The sequence below is a fragment of the Pseudopipra pipra genome, chromosome 2 (genome assembly GCF_036250125.1).
Source record: "Pseudopipra pipra isolate bDixPip1 chromosome 2, bDixPip1.hap1, whole genome shotgun sequence".
Taxonomy (NCBI): domain Eukaryota; kingdom Metazoa; phylum Chordata; class Aves; order Passeriformes; family Pipridae; genus Pseudopipra; species Pseudopipra pipra.
In genome coordinates, this window is record NC_087550.1 from 70,521,926 (window position 1) to 70,540,746 (window position 18,821).

The window sequence follows — 18,821 nt, forward strand, 5'->3', positions numbered from 1 at the left end:
TGAGAGTAATCCAACAATGCTGAGATTACATTCTATGGTGTCCTTACAAGACTGAAGAATTAGCTTTCCAATTTGATCTTATTCGGAAGTTGCAATTTGGGTTGGTTTCAAACCACAACTGAATCACAGATTTCTTCCAAGTTGCTACCGTCCTGGAAACATCATGATTTGCTGGTGATAATAAAATGTATGTGAAGTACATAGCCTACAGAATAAGTATATGATTATACACATAAAAATCGTAGGGTGCCTCCTGTCCTTATTTGTAACATCTATTCTTTGCTTGCTTTCTCTTTTTAACTGGAGTGGTTTCAGTTTTGCAATAATTATTTTCTCTTTTAAAACCCTCTGAGAAAGCAATGTGTAATTTTTCTATGTGCCACAAAGTATAAAAATACTAATATCAAGTCCTTTACATCCTGAAGTCCTAACAGTGAATACTCAGAAGGTTTCTCAAATCTGTTTAAGATTAGGCCTAAAAATAAATTGGAGTAAAAAGAATGTTTTTATGTGCTCAGATATTAGGACCAGCTTGAGCTACAGATCATCTTGGCAGCCATTGCTGGACCTCCCTGGTGTCTAAGGAATTGCAAACTCCTTTCCAAATCCTTTCGGAAATTGCCAGTTTGATAGAATAACATTGCAGAAAACCACTCAAATTTAACATATTTGCTATTTCATGTTCTGCCAAAACAATGACAGGACACCAGATTAGGTCATAGTTTGAAAAAAAAAAAAATCTTCAGACAGTAGATCCAAATGCTGCATTTTAATATTTAAAAGATATCTTTTATTTTTGAAAATGTGGAGTCAGGAGAATGGGTACAGTTCCCTATATCATTCCTTTGTAGCTAGTTTCATAAAATATAGCATGAACATTTTCTTTCAAGGCATAAAGCCTATTGCTTCTTTACAGAAAAATGTTATCATGTAGCTGGAAAAGATATTATTTCTGTTTTGTTCTCCTGGCAGTACACAGAGAATGCATTGAGAGAGATCATTAGAGAAAAAGTCTTGGTTTGTCCCCAAAGGATTTAAAGTTTAAGTAAAGTACAGCTGAATAGTTCAGTTATTAAAATTATTATATTTGGTTTACAAAACAAATTATAAATTTCTGTCTACTTTCTTAACTTTTATTGTAACTGAGTGCAAATTCAATGATGTACAAAGAAGTTTTTGTTAAAAAATAACTATTTGAAACTGGTGCAAATAATAGCCTTCTCCTGCTCCAAGGTGCGCTGAAATGAAATGTAGAAGATAAAGGACATAAACAGCAGGTTCTATAGAAGATAAATTCAGGTGAGAGAGTTAGGTAGCTAAGTGATATCTTTAGAGATATAAATTAAGTATTCTTAATTTATATATAGATATACCGTGATGGAAACTCTTGAAAAAGAAAAAATGTGGTTTTTTTCTATTCCTAGCTTTTAAAAAATTAGTTGGAAAGGTAAAACTTAACTCACCACAGATATGGAAGGGTTATGGGAAAGGATGTGGCATGTTTTGAAAGCCATTGAGTTTTACACTAAAATACACTGAGACCATCTGCATTAATTCCTCAGAAGCAAGCTGTATATAGCTCATGTGTTATTAGCATGAGTAACACAAGTTATGCTCCCATGGAAATGTTTTGGCAGATATTGATCCTAAATCTAGCAGTTGATGGAAGATTAGGTAATTATGATGTTCCATGGCAATAAAGAGTCCTCCAGCAGAAGATGGAACTTCCCTATTAAAATTCTGGTCTTGCATCATTTTGTGGGATATTGAGCTGTGACTGATTTTTTGCCCAGCCAAGAATGCTCAGCTCTGGAGTTTGAATATCTCACTGAACAACTTGCCATTAATAAATAGAGATTCAACAAAAGCAAAATATTTCCTAAAAGTATATTTGTATTTTCAATATGTTCTTTGAAAATTGTCAAATATCTGTTTTCAAAAGCAATTACTTTTTTTACTTGCTTTGATTATGAGTCAACTGCATTCTTATGTAGAGGAGCATAAATTAGAGTGCTTTGGCTTTTAGACCATTTTATTGTCAATATTAATAAGAAAGCTATTCAAAGAAATATTTTGATAGAAAATTTACATTTAGTCATCCAGTTTAATTATTTTTTACTGTAGTGATTTTTCAAAAATATTTCAAAAATAAAAACTTTAATGGAAATATTTATCAACACAAGTCTGATACATACTGAACAGAAATGATATTGTTTAGTGGGAGTGTTGGACTCTTTGGTAGCACTCCTGTTTTCTTCAGTTTTCAGTTCCTTGTAACCTTGATACACAAAAATGCTTCAACATAAGAAAATAAATTATTTCATTCCTTAGAAATGCCTTTCACTATTATGCATAGAGGTTAATATCTTTTTTAAATATTGGCTCATCTATGTTATTAAATGTGTTTGAGACACACTAAAAATGAATGGAAGGATCAGTCTATTTTTCCTTCACGGCAGATAAGAGGCCCTTGTTTCCCTTTTAAAAATTGAAATGGCAGCTGTTTTGGCAGCTGCATAGCCATGTAAACAAGATACCATTTTCAAGTTTCCACATATTTATCATATTACAGGCACTGGGAGACTGAATCAATAAAATAAAAAATTCTAAGTAGAGATTGAGTGAGTTAGACTATCAACAAGGAGATGTGTTGTTACCCTAGCTCAAAAAACTCTAGGGCAATGAGGAATTAAGATATGAAAATTAAAGTACAGTTTCCTTCCCAAATATGTTGATATGTATAAAGAATATAACAGAAATATAACTAACTGAATGTGCAAATAGATGAAGATATAAATAATTTGTATTTTTATTACTTTTTTTTAAAAGAAGGCAGCAGTAAAAATATCTGCTAAGCAAAATGACTCATAAGATGCATTCAGTTTCAAAATACTCCTAACAGACTTCAAATGTAAACCAGAGTAATAGCTTATCTGAATTTTCTTCTGTACAAGTGGAGTCATTAATTCCTTTTTTTCTTGTAGTCATAGAAAACTAGTCTAAAGAGAAATAATATTCAGCTGGAAGTGTAGAGGGTAGGGTATAATCTAGTTTTACAAGAATAGATATGAAGATATCTTTGGATTGCATTTTGGAGGTTTTTGTATTTATTTCCAAGAGTTATATATCTGAACATGACTGTGTATGATGTAGACTTTGAATACAGAGACATCCATACATTCTAGTAAAGTCAAATGTAAATTATGCATTTAAAATAGATGAATGCTATAACTAAAGTGACTAATCACTTTACTTTCAGCATGTGAACAGCCTCATTGACTCTAGTTGTAGCTCACTTTTGCTCTTCTTTCAGTGATTGTAATCACATACCAAATATTTTGCATACTTCTTGTTGCTTTGCTAGATAGCTATGTATTGTCTTTCTGTCTTATTATTTAGTTTAGTGTCCTCCATTTGCTACTGATTTTGCAGAAAACTCTTCCTTAGGCACCCTTTAGAGATCACAAATTTTACTTCATGTCTCCATCTTTTAATGTTATTAAAAGCTGACTATAGAGGGCTTTCAGAAAATGATAAAATCTGTAAAATGGATCACCAAGAGTTTGGTTTAGAGTTTAATGGGATTTTTTTTATTTACAGAATAAAAAGAGTTGGGAAACATTCAGACCACATGAAGGCTGTCTTATTTTATATTTAGTGGACATGCAGCCTGGTGTAATCCAAGAAAGTAATCCAGAAATCTTATTCCCATCATACCCTATATTATATGTATTCAGGAGTATTGGACCACGAAGTTACCTAACTGCAGGTATATATGCACATAAAAATGTGTGCTTATTTAACTCACTGATGTACTTGGAAATCTGGCTCTTATGTCCCTTCTGAAACTGGGAAAGTACTCTTTCTAGCAGGACAAACCTAAATACTTCTGTTTCTGCATGGCAGGACAACAGTTGTTGTTTTTTTAAAAAATTGTAACTACTGAAGCATAGATAATGATATGTAGCTGCATACTGGGCCCAGTTTTTTAGATAGTGACCTGTTCTTGGGGAAGAAAGACAAAAAATGTTTTATGGGTACATAGGAAAAAAAAGTGCCAGTTACCTGAAGTCGCTTAGATGTGTGTTTAATTTCCAAGACCTATCTGAAGTGATCCAGGAGTATGGAGCAAAGGCTAATGTGATATGGGATGGGTAAAAGCATGTACCTCAGTTATGATGTAACTGTCTCAGATAGTTAGATACGTGGCATGATGTGTGTTTGCATAAGACTTGCAAATAATCACATACCAATACCTGCACACACACACACACATATATATGTATGAGCTTTTTAAATATTTTAAGTGGGTGTGTAGCAAGAAAACTTAAAAAATCCCCAACAAATCTATCTTGCCTAAAGCACTGAACTTCTAAGACCAGGCCTGACTGGTAAGGTACTAAGTGTCAAGTGATGGTTTCTTATGCAAGGACTGGACCACAGCAGGTTTAATGTTCTTTGGCAGCTTTCCCTCCCTTAAGGCAACAATAAAATGCCTTCTTTAACACTCAAACAACTAAAACTGATCAAGAGATTCATGCAAAAGGGGTGTGAATCAGGAGAAAAAAATAAATGACTAGAAGGGTCTTTCAGTCTTGCCAGAAGAAAGAAATACTGAATTCTTCTCTGAAATGTAGGGCAGAGAGATTGAAACAGGAGTCAGAGACAAACCAGGTCTGCATCCCACAGGTAGTGCTGGAAGGCTCATGTGCCAATGCTGCGGTAAGCCACTGGTGACAGGATCCCTATATGGGTGGTCAGACAGATATCTATCAGTGCAGGGATGAAACATAACCAGAACATCAATTTTGACTGCATCTAAATTGAGCTGCAAGCGTGCACTGCAGTATGTCCTGAATCAGAAATCTGGTGGAAGCATGTAATGGCTCCCATCCACACAGCACTCCCAGGTACCCATCCTATAGAAAACAGATAAGAGGGAGAAGGTTTGTTCTGGTTTGGAGGCAGGGCCCTTATCCAGAGCCATCAGCTTCTAAGTGTTCCCAGTTCTCCACCCAGCTAAGATTGCAACCTCTAAATTTTCAAATATCCACTGTTCTTCCTGTCTATCTGCCAATTTGTATAACAAAAATCATACCAATTTTCAGGGCGGAGTAATAAGTCTGCAGCTCCTAAAGCAAATAAATAAATGCTCTTGCATTTCTAGAAAAGAAGTCATATCTTAAGACAGTAATTCAGTAAGCTGTTTGGGCACTCAATGTGGCATTTAGGACCCTGAGTTTTGGGAGAAACAACCTAATCCTCTTTGCAATTATATATGATAAGCACTTTAAAGGCCAGGCAAAAGACTGTCTATATGTTATGCTGCTAGAAAGACACAAATGCTACCTAAGGTTCTGACTATGTGACCTGAATGTCTGAACATTCTAGTTTTCTATGGCAAACAGCATCTGTTTCTTGTACATAATTTGCTAAACTAATAGGAGATGGGGATCTCAATTTAGCCACTCAATTAAGCCGGATGCATCTTGCATCTCCCTGGTAACCAGGGAGTGCAACAGTGAGATACTTAGTGTTGTTATCCTACCCAACATCTACAATGTGCCTTTCAGACTGGAACAGGTCAAAATCACTGTTTTGATAGCAATCAGTACATGTGATTTATATATATCTGCCTGGCTGGCTAAATTTTCTAATGAAACCACAAGATTAAGCAGTCCCACAAAGAAAGCAAAAAAGCATGGGAAAAGTTTCTAATTGTTATAGCTCATTCCTGTAAAACTTTATTGGTGTCAATAAACCTTCTTTCCTTCTTTAAACTTCTCTGCTAAGATTGATAAGCCAACAATGCAAATCTACTATTTTGAAACCGGCTAAATTTTAAGTGGCTTAAAATTCTGGAAGAGGGATTTGTACCTACTTGGCAGAAGTTTCAGTTTGTGACCAAATGGCTGACACATCAGCAGCTAAAAATAAGAACTGTAATTTTCATAGATTTAAGACAGCTCTGATTGAAGCCTGTGACTGGTATCTGGTCTCCTCTTCATGTGGTTCTCTCTCGTCTGTCAATCAAGCCAGGAGGTTTTTGAGGACAGAGAGAAGCAGCTGCAGATTCAATAGGAGCACTGAGTAGCTCATCAGCACAGCTGTTCCCCTACATTTGTTTCCAAAGCAAAAAGTCTTTTGTGTTTATATTAGGTAAGGAAATGTACTATTTGTGCCTATGAGATTTTTCATTAAAACTTCTGAAAGAACAAGAAAGCAAAAAAATATGCTTAAGGGATGGAACTGTATAGGAGAAGAGCTCTGGATAAAGAGCTAATACATTTCAGTTAAATTCACTTTGGTAAAAGCTTTTGAAGAGAACTTAGAGTTAATATTAGTGAAAATTTTGTATGGTAGTGCTTGTAAAGTGAATCATGGTCTGGCTGTCAGCTGAACTACCTTGTATGGATATCTTCTCTTCTCTTCTCTTCTCTTCTCTTCTCTTCTCTTCTCTTCTCTTCTCTTCTCTTCTCTTCTCTTCTCTTCTCTTCTCTTCTCTTCTCTTCTCTCTCTTTCTCTTCTCTTCTCTTCTCTTCTCTTCTCTTCTCTTCCTCTTCTCTTCTCTTCTCTTCTCTTCTCTTCTCTTCTCTTCTCTTCTCTTCTCTTCTCTTCTCTTCTCTTCTCTTCTCTTCTCTTCTCTTCTCTTCTCTTCTCTTCTCTTCTCTTCTCTTCTCTTCTCCTTCTCTTCTCTTCTCTTCTCTTCTCTTCTCTTCTCTTCTCTTCTCTCTTCCTCTTCTCTTCTCTTCCTCTTCTCTTCTCTTCTCTTCTCTTCTCTTCTCTTCTCTTCTCTTCTCTTCTCTTCTCTTCTCTCTCTCTCTTCTCTTCTCTTCTCTTCCCAAACCTTCCCAAACCTTCCCAAACCTTCCCTTCCCCAAACCTTCCCAAACCTTCCCAAACCTTCCAAAACCTTCCCAAGCCTTCCCAAGCCTTCCAAAACCTTCCCCCTTCCCTCCTTCTCTTTTCCACCCTTCTTTTCTTCTTTTTAAGAGAAATAGTATAAAGTAACAACATTTAGCAAGATAATATTTATGAATTAATCTATAAATACAGGAAAGTCATGGCAGGGTTCTCTTAAGTTCATGTGAGAATTGTATTTGAGGTTTAAAAAACAGACAGGAATAATGGGACATTATGTCAAAATTCTGAGGCATCCTGACCCTTAAATTCATGGATAACTGACTCTAGTCCTACATCTTCATGAGAAGATCCATGTTTTAAAGTAGAGGGATATTAAAACTGATTTCTACAGTAAAGACATTCGTCAGAGACTACAATAGAGATCATTCTCTGATTTCGAACTATGCCAAAAAGATTGCAATTTGCCTTGATTTTGTAGTGCTTTTATTCACATAAATTCTTCATTTCCTGCCTAATCAGCCCATCTAAAGTGATTTGTGATGTGTGTTATTTTCTAGAAAGATTTTGAATCAGAAAAACTTGTGAACAAAAGCTGCACACCAAGAAAAACAAAACAATTTTTTAGTAAGATAAATGAAAAGTCACTTCTTTTTTTTTTTTGGTAGAAAAAACCCTTTTTATGTTTGTACGTTTAGATCCAGTGGTTCATAAAAGGACAGACTCAAACCCATTCAAATTGATGAAAGTTTCTGTTGACTTCCAAAGGCTTTGGACCAAACCCAGTGTACACATTCATGACTTCAAAGTAGGAGACCCACTAAAAAAATGCAGTTCTTGGTGTGTAATGCTACAGTCTTTTGTGTTTTCATTATAACAATTACAACAGAAGACCTTTGTGCCAGATGTTGGGTCACTCACGAGAAACATCTGTTAGTAGCACGCAAAACCTGCCTAGATCAGGGCCATTAGGAAAAATAAACAAAAATACATTCTTTGTTTTCATTACAAGAATTATTGTAATTCTCCCAAGAACATGATCTTTCCCCACAAAAGGAAGATTTTGTGAGCCATATACGCTAAAACCTGAAGACATGAGATCAGTGTCAGCAAGAGCTTTCCTGGAATCTTCTAGACTCATTTGGATCTGGCCTGAATCAAAGCAGAGAACAATGTGTCTCTAAATAGAGAGAGATAATATAATAGGTTTGTTTTTTCCCTGCTATCTGAGTGTAAGAAACTAAAGAAACTAGCTTGAACACAAGTTGTACGTAGGATATACACAATTCCTTTTTCCTCCTCCACCTTTTTCATCTGTTTTTTTTTCTCTTCTTTGGTAAGCCATTTAGACTGGGCTCTATTTCAAGCTGTTTAGATCATTAAATGTTTAGCAAGAAGTTAGGTCAGGCTTTAGGTAAAAGCTGCATGTCAAGTCAATTTTCAAAGGCTTGTAGCCAAAGTTCACACAAAGTAGTCTTGTACCCCAGTGGCGGATGGGAATCAGTCCCAGTGGATTTGCTTTTGGCAGAGCATATTTGTACTGGTTTGTGCTAGCGGGAGATATGTGGCCTGGGACACAGGCTGGAGGTCTTCTCTCTGGGAAGGGTCATGTGTTGAGCTGAAAACTTGGGGCCATGCCCAGCCATTCTTATTAGCTGAGCTCACATCTGCAGAAGAACTCTGAGAGGAACTCCCCAAAGTATCTGGACTGACTGAAGGAGACAGGCCGATTTTCCTGCAAAGGAGCATAGCTATTGTGCTATTAAAATATCTTTAAAGTGATGAGGGAAGGTGAAAAGTTCAAAACTAATAGTGATTGCACAAAGATTATGATTTCAGCAACAAGCCTAGTGACTAAAATAAAATGTACTGGGATTGGTGGTGATGGTGGAAAATGGCCAAGGGCTCCAGGGTAAGGAACAGGTCTATTTGAGGAAGATGATGGAAGGAAAGGCCTCATTGGGAATTTTTGTATACATTATTGGGGAGACTGAGAAATTTGATGAAAGTTTCTCAAGGTTTTTTGCCTTTCTATTTTTTTCCCAATGGAACATGTGGATTTGCAGATCAACAGTTATTCTCAGATCAAAGATGAAATTTCTCGTGACACAATCAAAAAAAGTGTTAAAACCTCAAGAGAATCAACAGTTTAGTGACAATCCCTTCTTTTTCACCCTTATTTTACCCAAGCTATATTTGGTCATGACATTTTTCTTATCAGTCCCCCCATCCCCCCTTCCTGTTTTTAATAAAACCCTTGGGTTTTTTCTGTCGCAAAGAAAGAAAAACTGGCATCATGGATACCAGTTACTCGTTATAGTCTTGGCGTTGGTCTTGTACAGGCAGGGAGGAGATGGACGGGAGTGCAATTGCTTTTGAGTACTGCAGGAGGGACGATCTTCAGGGGAATATTAGTCCATTCCTCTTCATATGTGAATTTGCCTGTGAAACACATAGCATGCACTGCCTATGTGGGAGGCTGCAGATGTCAGGCCAATATTTTTTGTTACCTGTCTCAGTGTTATTCTCTGCAAAAACCTGGGGGTGATCCCCTGTGAATCCCCTTAGTGAACTTTGCTTTTGCTGGCTGACACTGGCTCAGTACAATTTTTCTGCCTGGAAGGTCCTGGTCATATAAGGGAAGGAAATGTGGACGGTCACAAACCTCATCCTCCTGGAATGAAACAAAAACATGCCTCTCTGGGAACACCTGTTACTGGTTTAAATGTCTGTTTACACTGACCCTTATAACAATCTGAAACTCAGAGAATGGTGCAGCTTGGAAAGGAAAGGACAGCTGAGAAAGATCTATTTTGCACAGGGTGAAGATTTTTAATTTGCAAAAAAACAGAACTCAGACAACATTGTCTGAGTGGTGTCTTGGTGGGGCAATAGGAAGCCAGGTCATAGAATATAACTTTTGCCTAATGTCAAGCCAAAATGCTCAACAGGTGTAAATTCCTATAAATCACTGGAACTTTCCTTCTCTGTGTCATGCTGGTCTGTGTTGTGGGGCACACAGACAAGCCTCTGTTTGAGCTTTCTATAGGATGTCAGAAATTTTTTGTATGACCTGCCTCCTGTTCTAGACATTTTGTCAAAAACTGACTGGTCTGAATTGCATTATTTAACCTCTTTTGGTCACTTGTTACCTCCTGTATGTTCATGCTATTCGCTGATCTCTGTTGTACTCGTCCCTCCTATTCATGGTCCAACACACGAGATATATCTCCTAAAAGAGAAGTTGAGAAACTAATCTTATGTCAGCTGATCAATGTAATGGCTTGACAGCTGCATGACCAAAAATGTCCCTTGCCTCCTGGACACATCATGGCAATTCTACACAACATCCTTGGAAGTGCAGGCAGATGTGGTGACCGTAGCCAGCACTTGAACCCTGGCTGAGTGCAAGCTGTTAGGAGTTAGTCATTCTGATTTGGAAGCAAATTAGTGTTTACTCTTTCAAACTGGTAACTTTACTGTTTTAATTAAGTGAGCTTGCAGAGACATGTGCAAGACCCTCTGCCACTGGAGTGTGCTGTTTTGAAAAGGTCACCTACAACCGATGGTGGAAATATTTGGTTTCTCGTTCACTGCTCAGCTCTGCTAACCTATTACTTTATTTTTCTCCTGAGCATTGAGTGTTCTGACTGGAACATATTTTAAGAATTAAGAAGTGAAAAAGAACCACTGGCTTTTCTCCACCATATGACAGTTTCTTGGAATCTCTTAACAGCCTGGGATTATCTATTTCTAATACTGATTAACTGACTGATCAGAAATTATCCTTTTTTTTTTTTTTTTTTAATCCTGTATCTGTAGGGTGGATTTTTTTCCCTGAAACAGTTCAGAGTTCAGGTAATGAAGGTAGTTTTTCTGTGCGCAGTGGATGAAATGGAGAGAAATTAACTCTTACAGGACTGTGATCCTGTTTTTAAAAAGGACAGAGACATGGCTAAATGTAATACAGAGAGCAAAACTAAAAAGCAGAACACTTCACCATGATCATTTCTAGGGGAAAATGGACCTAAGAGTTTTATTTTTCCTTGTAGGTCTTGCAAAAATGTCTATATGACATTACACATCCCAAACAATCACTAAACTTAATAAAGCCCTAGATTTTGAAGGTGTGGACAAAAAGCAGAGGGGGGAAAATAAAGAAAATTCATGTTGTTGACAGCCTAAGTCAAATTTGCATTGATCTTTCCACTGACCTGCCACCCATGCAATACCGGAAAACTGGCATACTACAGAACACTGCTGCTCTTCAGATACTGGGACTGCAAAATTCAATTGCTCTGCCAGCAAGCTCCAGGACAAATCGTTACCCATAGCATATAACATATCATGCAAGGTCATACTGCAATCAGCTGACTGCAGAGAATATCTGGGTTTTCTCCATCTGACGTCTGAGGAAAAAATACTCTATGAATCTGCGGTCTACACAACACATATACAAATGGTTAACATGATACTGTAGGTTAGGGCTCCAATAGAAGGCAAAGCTCTTATATTCCTTGCCTAATAATAATGCATGTCCTGCCACCAGAAAGTTGTTTCTGTTCAGCTTTCACTTGTTGCTGTGATTTCAGGGCATTCATAACTACAGGCACATTGCTATGACATACACAGCACAGGTTGAGAAAGAGGACAAAGCTCCATAATTGCAGCTGTTCATTGGGCTTGCCTAGATTCTAACAGATCCAACGAAAATATCAGATCAAATCTTATACAAATTAAGAGAAGGCTCACCTTGTATTTAATTTTATTCAGTGCAGTGGTTGATAATGTCCAAAACCTATTTCCCAAGCTGTGGTCTTGAATTTTGACTAGTGGTATATTAACACTGATTTAATAATGGAATGTTAGAAGGTAGAGATTTTATCAGGTAATCTGCAAGTGAATGAATAAGTGCTTTCCTGAAAGGCAGTCAGTATCCTAGCAGTTTTGGAGGCTTTTCAAACAGAAGCATTTAAAACCTGACAGAAAAAGTACTTTAGTTAATGTTGAAGATCTACTTTAGACAAAACAAAAATTTATTAAATGCTGCAGAAGATTTTGTTTCAGCATAAGCAAAATAACATCCATACTGATCACATTAAGGTACAGAAAGCAAGACAGTACTCGTGGAAATCTGTAGACACAATCTGGGAAATAGATGTAGCTCACTGTATAAATATGTTCAATAATTATAGAAATGAAATGTGAAAAGCTGAAAGGCTGAGTCCTTCAGGTAAGAGCTTGTCCCATAGAAATGGTGGTAACAAATGCTGATGTCACATATATTACTTTTCCTTTTGTTATTCCTATTCCCTTTAAAAGGGTCAGGGAAGCCATCACTTTAACACTTTGACTGTTTAGTTCCAGATGCACCCCAACTGCTCAAGTTCATTACACAGGCTTTCAAACTATGAAATCATTATGATTTTCATCTAAGAAATGAAGGTGTACATATTGAAGAACAGAAGACTTACATGATAGATCATGCCATATTGCTACCTGAAATGTTATCTCAGATATTTGCCTTATGAAATCCCTAAGTTCAAGTCATGGATGACTGTGAGCATCTGATTAAATAGGCAGTGAAAAATCGAAAGAGGCTTATATGCATAAGGTTGTATCCCATCAGTAATTATATGGGCACATTGCTATGGTAAACAGTGAACAATATAAGCCAATGAATTATTTGAATTTCTCTTTTAAGCCCCAGTGTATGCAGAAAAGCCTTTAAACAGTTGAAATCTGGTTTATTGCATAATGAGCTCTGATAGCTAAGTCCTTTAACATAGGGGTTTTCTTTTTGTCACCAACTAATATATAGTGAACAAACAAATGACTGCTCCATTCTTCATGAAATCAGCTTTCAAACAGGTATTACAAGCAGGTGGACAACAAATTCGGTGTTGAGAAATCAACAATTTGTTCCCTTCTTCTTTCAACTGAAAAGCTACAGCTCTCATTACAAGGCTTCTGCAGAAGCCTAGAAGATAAGGGGCTAATGTGTATGTCTCAAAAACCGATAGCTGGCTGATTGTGGAGCCAACCAAGGATCATTGGTAATAACATACTGTGAGAAAAAACAGGATATGGCTGGAGAAAACAGCCATATGGAGGTAGGGCATCACTTTTCTGGGATGAATGTCCTTGTTCTAGTCCCTGGAGATAAGCATAACACAGTACAGGACTGCTGTGGGATATCAAGACCACCAACAATCCCTGAAAAGAAAGCAAGAAGCTTACCCCCAGGGCAGGGAAAACTTATCCACAGAAAGGTAACCCCACAAAGCCCAGTCACATACGCCCCAGGACCATGGACACCCCAGCTAGATTGATGCTTGAGTAGATTGGTGATCTATCGTTCTCCCTTGCTTTCTTCCTTTCTTTCTCTCTCTCTGTCTGTTTCTTTCTCTTTAATTCATCTCTCTCTTTCTCTCTTCCCTTTCACCCTACCCCTTTATGCAAAACCCACTGCCATGTGCTTATACTAGAAGGTCAGGGACTAACATACCAATTTCCACGTCAAGTGCGACATTTACTGATAAATTTTGTAAGCTTTTGCAGTCCTTTGGGCTTTTGTCATTCCTTCTGACCACCTACAAATCTTGTGTTCCCCTTTAGAGTGGGAGGCCACAGGTGCTGTGACATGTTTTTATGACATATAATGATAGTCTCAGATGTATGAAGCAAACATCGTTTTCCTTTGGCCTGACCCAGTACTCACTGAAGTCGGAAGAAAATCTCTCACTGTTTTCAAGTCATTATCAGTACACATAGGGTATTTTTGCATTTTCAATGACTGCATTTAATCATTGCATATTAATTATTACTGGTGTTGGTACCCCATGTTGAGGTCAAGAAACTGATGCATAGAAATTTTCAATGGTCAGTCATTAAAAATCATAAATGTTTTTAGGATGACCAGTTAGAAAAGACACACCTACATTGCTGACTAAGTAGCATTTTTTGGCCATGCTGATCAGTTAAATATTTTATTTAAAAGTATAACAGGTTTACTAGCAGCAAAAATGTTGAAAGAGGCTTTACATTAATTGAGGTATTAAATATTGCAGAGGTGGTGACTGTTACACCCTTTCTGGCACAAAACATGTATCAGAAAAACATATGCTTATGTTTTGAAAGTCTTGCAAAAGCCTCATTGGAATGTCAGACTTCTTTTGATGAGATCATTTTCTGCATGTTTAGTACATAGAAGTACTAAGTACAAGTGAAAGGAGTAGATACCAAATGCTCCTATAGAGCATTTAGCCACAGCACAGCTGGCAAAAACAACTATTTCATGTAGGTTGGCTAAACTTTGGTTTTAATCTCAAGATGAGGAGTTCAAAAACAGCTCTATAAAATAACATGAAGGAAAACCATATGGCATTCTGAGTTGCTGAAAAGCACAGATAAACATGCTGGCTTACAAAAAGCTGATTAGCTTTTAATTCTCTAAAACAGCAGAGCCTCAATAACGGTTTTCAAAGTCAAGAGCCGCGTTCAAGTTTACAGCAGCTAAGGGACCCCTTTTGTTTTGAGACTATGAAAAAGAACAGTCTCAGCCAATACCGGTGTTATTAGTAGAGTTCTTTTTTAATATCTGTAATAACATAAACAAAAAAGTTAATATCAACATAGGAAAAAGTTTTTTTAACTACCTGTGTTAAACTATTTTTATAAATATTAATGAACAAATACAGCAAAATCTCCACCAAATCACCTCTGGTCTCCCCAAGTGGCTTCCCATGTACTGAAGACTCATTATAATAAGAGCTGTGATCCACAGTATCTAATAACTTCTGATTGGCGTATGTAAGCACAGACAGAATTTTATTATGTGAGTTCAGAGGCAGGTTCCGTTGTACCTCATTGTCTCTACCTTCGGTGATCCTGATCATCTGTTGTACATTATAACAACTGTGATTAAGAGACTGGAATTATGTACTAAGCATTGCTCAAAGCATGACAGGATAAAAATGGAAAGATGTGTTTCATATCAACACTGATGAGTAGTTTATTAAAGTATGAACAACTGACTGCTAATAAGAACACAGCCGTGGTTTCCTGATGAATATGAACCAGCTAAATGAGTAACTCTTCTGTAACTTTCTACTTGGCAAGGCTTGTTCATTAGTCTGCAAGCAACTTTTTTTCTGCATTCAATATAGAAGGTCTGGTGAGTTAACAAAATGAAGGAAAACAAAAATTCCACAGAGCGATTCAAGCAGTGAGAGCTAAATTGTACTCTTGTATATTTTGAGACCAAATCTTTCACCCGGTTGCTTGCACTCCAGTTCCATTGATATCAATAACCATAACTAAAATATGTAATGAAAATGTAACATTGGAAGTTATATGTGCTGCATTGATTTTTCAGAACTGCCAAAAAAATGCTAAAAATTACATATCAAAATACTTGTATTTAAATAGTAAGAAGGTCAGAAGCTGCAAATATGTATTACTGTCACCGTAAAGTATTATAGTTAGTGTTAATTTAGCAAAATCTGTTGTGGTTCATAAGAGATGTTTCATGTCTTGAGACACTAACATGTCTTTTACCAAAATCTATATGAAATCCTGATCTCACTGATGATTCTAGGAGATTTTACACCAACTGAAGATGCGAATTTACTCAAGGATTACTGAACTTGCAGGGGAGTTATATGCCCTAGTTTATTTCACTTGACATGAAAACCTGATTCTGATTAGTTTGTAATCATATTCTCCAAAAACCAGTGGCAGGAGGGATCCATTTTCCAGTCACATAGCTGTAATGAGAAGTCTGTTTCATATCGTGCAGACTCTGGTCTAGTGTTCATGTAAAAGGAAATTGGAGATGAGAATGTAGATCCATATACTGGGATAGATATATTCCTCAGGACTATATAGAAAGGACCAAGACATGATCATCAATGCCAGCTCCCTAATAGAAAAAAATAAGGTTGATCATCAGACTCTTAAATGATACAAACAACAAGAGTAACCCAAGCCTTCTGAAGCTCTGATAAATAAAGTTGATTAAAATCCCTTGAGATTTCAAAATATTACTAATAACACTTAGCACAGGAATTAGGGCAAGAGTAAAGGGAAACAAATGAAAATCCTCCAAGACATTTGTTGGTTGTGTTCTCCGTCTATCTAGATGCTTTGAGGGTGACTACTGTTATGACGACTGAAGACAACTTAAATATTTAAGAATAGATATGATAATTTACCTTCTTTTCTTTCCAACTCCATAAGCAAAGCAACATAGGGATTTCCTACATAGGAATTTTCTTCAGCTACAGCAGAAAGGTACAGTTAGGTCAATATAATAGTGGTGATTACTGTCTTACACTGTTATTCTCTAAAAGAGGAGGGAGAATTTTCTTCCATTTGTTTAAGTTACTTTCAAAATAGAATACATTAAACTGGAAATTATGTACTTCAGCCAGAATACAATACTGAGATTTTTGAAACAACAGAGGTTCCTATTCACCACTCATCTTTTGTGATTTGACTTTTGCAGGCAGATAATTCTTACATCATTAGACTTTGTCTTTCTTACATGGACATGTGGATACGAACATGTTCTAGTTGAATAGATTTCCATGACCCAGTCTACATTCGTTAAAAATTAGAATTCATGTTTAAAAGATATTTCAAAATGTTCTAAAATTCTCTTACTAATTCAGAATGTATGTGCCGTGGGAAACATGGGCAATGTTCGTGCTTAAAAGGTGTGACAATCTATAAACAAGGTTTCCAATGTACAGTAAAAATATTTTAGAAAAAGAAAAAGCCCTCAACTTGGAACTTTCCTGTTCCATTCTCAGTGCTCAAACTTTGCATTTCTTTTGGTGTACCTCTGCCAATATATGAAGCTCAGTTATTCCTTGGAAAAAGAGCAGCAGTGATTGTGTCAAATTAAGTTGATGGATTTCAAAATTAGCTAAAAGAATAGAACAGCACGTGTGAAACACAGTCTCAATAGACCTGCATGTAAATTTCCATCTTGGTACAAGAGGATACGATGTGGTCGCTATTCTGACTGACACCTAAGTGATGCTACCTGTTCAAATACTACCACTGGCAGAGTTGTGAAAAAGATATGTGAATGTGTTTCTCTACTGGACAGGCATTAATTACAGAAAGGGAACACAGTTTTTTATAGCTAAATTAAAAGACAATCTAACTGGTATATGAGCATGAGACTGGTAATAACTATTTATAATCTCTGTAGTCCAGTATGAATTATTTTTTCTATGTGAGGGTATCTTACACAAGAGCAAATCCATTCATTGATCACTTAGCACTGATTAGTCACATCAACAGTGAAAGCAGGTGGGAAAAGGCATTCCTGTTTTCTAACAATAGACTTAGATGCTCTTAAGGTGAAAAGAACCTGGGGGTATATATCCCTAGCATGAGGATTTATAACATTTTGGATTCTTACTACTTTTCTGAGTACAAAGCTAGAGTGGCAGAGGGTATAGGTAAGCAGAGCCTAATTTATATCTCTGTTTCTTCATGGGAATTCTGTTTTCTGTCACTTTAAATCATAGTAATAGTTAGACACACACACAAACACACAAAAAACCTTTTTATTTTTCAGGCAGTAAGATTTCATTAGCCAAGATTAATGATCTAAGTCACAAGAAATCCAAATGTATTTTTGGAAAATGAAACTTCTATCCCTCTTTCCTAAACTATTCTCTGAGCTCACTGACATAAAGTAAGTTAGGGATCTTTTATTTTTATCTCCCCATCTTTATCCAGTTTTATTTCCAGTTACTTCTGATCCTCTGATAGGCTTCACTAAATCTTTGCAGTCTTGTGTTGGCTCTCCCACTTCCCAGTTGTGCCACTGCACTTTGTAATGAAATTTCTGCAATTGCTCTCTACTGTGTGAGTGATCAACATGCTCAAACTTTCCCATGAGCTGTACTGCTTCTTGGTCATTGCTGATCTACCAAAAAAAAATCTCGTCTTTTAAATACAGGTCATGGAAGTTTACTGATCTAGTGAGGTAGTGGTGAAGTACATTGCTTTGCAGTTGTCCCTCATGCCACTAAAAGCTTTCTTTGAGTTTTAGTAAATAAATCATGGGGTGTTCTAGTAGTGACTCAGAAATCATCCACTTCATTACACAATTCATTGATGTTTGATGTTTAATCTATGTATGACTTTATTTAATGAAAACGCTTGACTAAAGAAGCGGGAAAAAACCCACCCTAAATCACTTGATAGAAATCCTGTGGTTTTGAATGGAAATTTTTTTAAATTATTGGGTATTTTAACTCCCCAAACTGGAGTTGTATTAACAACATTTATATCCAGAAGTGATAAATGCAATTGAAAAGAGGATTAGAAAGAGAATGAGATATATGTGGGATGAAATATTAACAATTAAACAAGGAGCTTTCACATGCAAAACAAAACAGAAGCCTTTTTGGTTTCCTATTTTGTAAGAAGGCAGGCAAGATGGTGCTTTTGTAGGACACTAAAGTATGTACTTTGAGGTGTCAGATGTTCTCTAATTACAGTTAATAAATCTTCACTATTGAAAAAAAACCCCTAATATTTATTATTTTCTGTGAATATTGTAAGACTGTGGATATAGGTCTAGATTCAGACAAGATGATTAGGTATATGAAGAACAATTCAGGTAGTATCCAGACACTTCAGTCTAATAGGTCAATCTACAAGACTTGCAAGATATTCGTACTCTTTGTTGTATAATTGAGGAGAGCTTGAAGTTGCATAAGCCTGATGTTTTCCTAATTTACATGACATCCTAAATTCCTCTAAATTATGCAATGAAGGAGATTCCAAAGCTAGCTCTGACCTGATCTAATATATCCACAATGAAGAATTGTTTGGAGATGTTCATTTGTGCCTTGACAGCTGTGTTAGGATAGCTCTGAATGCCAAATAATTTTTCAAAAGGGTGGATTTAGGCTCAACTATGTGTTGACAAA